The following is a 1656-nucleotide window of genomic DNA, read 5'->3' on the forward strand; positions in this document are numbered from 1 at the left end:
GGTAGCCTGAACCTCAATGACTCCAAAGCTCAACTTGAGAAGAACATCAAGAACTCACTCAGCTGGGCGCCGGTGGCTCACACCTGTCATCCTAGATACTCAGGAGGCTGAGCTTTGAGGATCACGGTTCAACACTAACAGGGGCAGAACATCTGTGAGACTTATCTCCAATGAACCACCAGAAAACGAGAAGTGGCGCTGTGGCTCAAGTGGTAGAGCACTCACCTTGAGCTGAAGAACTGAGGGACAGCGCCCAGGCCCTGAGTTCAAGCCCCACGACCGACACACACACACACACATACACACTCAATCAAACCCTACACACACACACCAACTCAATCAACCCCTAAGACTTCTCAATTAAGTACCCAAGGGCAGGGCTAAGAGCACTGAGGACAGCACCTGTTTCACCCCAGCACCGGGAGGCCACTTTGGAGGTCTCCAAGGAGCAGGGGAGGGGAAGGGGGGGTCCTCCTGGGGTTCCCCTTTAGACAAGAGGGTGGGTAGATGGGGGAAAGAGAGGGTGTCAGTCTCCCGGTTCTGTTTTTGTGTTGGTGCCAGGCCTGGGGCTCGAACTCAGGGCCTGGGCGCTGTCCCTGCTTAGGTGGTGCTGAGGAATCGAACCCAGGGCCTGAGCCACCTACCCAGGCCCCCCCCCAGCCCCCAGTCTCCCCATTCAGGACGCCCCACCCCCACCCCCTCAGCATCCACATCCGGGTCCTGGGAGCGGAAGCGCGGCCCTCAGCCCGGGCCCTGCGCCCCCCCACCCCCCCACGCGCCCCCAACCTTACCCAGCGTCAACAGCACGGCCAGGAGCGCCGCCGCCACCGACAGCAGCGTGGGGTCCTGCCGCTGCAGCTCCCGCCGCCAGGAATCCAGATAGGGCTGGAAGGTGCCGCCGCCCTCTCCCACCCGCCGGGACTCCACCGAAGCCATGGATGGAGGGAGGGAGGGAGGGATGGGAGCGCCAAGTGGTCTTCACAGTCCTAAAAGCGACGTGGCGCGACGGGGAGCGGAGCCTCATGGGAGTGGTAGTTTCTCCCGGCTCCTCCCTTGAAGTGCCTGATGGGAGTTGTAGTCCCCCCAACTACATTTTCGCCTTCTCCTCCTTTGAAGTGCCTGATGGGAGTTGTAGCCCCCCAACTACACTTCCGCCGGCTCTTTCCTTGAAGTGCCTGATGGGAGTTGTAGTTCTCGAAAGCGCAGCGGGCCGCCGCGGAACCCGGAAGACGCCGCTGAGGTGCCGCCGCCGGGTCCGCCAGAGAGCGCTGCTCCCTTTCGTTGTTTCTTAAACTTCTCTCAGTGTATCGAACCGTATTGACATTGTATCTTTGTTAAAAACAACAAAACAGCCTGTATCTACTAGTCTGACAGCTCCAGTAGAGAGTAAGTAAACAATGAGTATCACTTTGGCCAGCTCCTAAGCCTTGTCATTATACATAAAATACTATATATATCATATTCCTATGTGTAATATAGCATGCATAATATGATGTTATATAATATGCATTATAGATAAGATACATAATACAATGTTTTCTACATAGTGTTATAAATAATATATATAATATTATATATAATATAGTATGTATTATATGTAATTATACATGATTATATATTATATTTTATATGTTACATATATAATTATTATATATT

The sequence above is a fragment of the Dipodomys ordii genome, unplaced genomic scaffold, assembly GCF_000151885.1.
Source record: "Dipodomys ordii isolate 6190 unplaced genomic scaffold, Dord_2.0 Scaffold1375, whole genome shotgun sequence".
NCBI lineage: Eukaryota > Metazoa > Chordata > Mammalia > Rodentia > Heteromyidae > Dipodomys > Dipodomys ordii.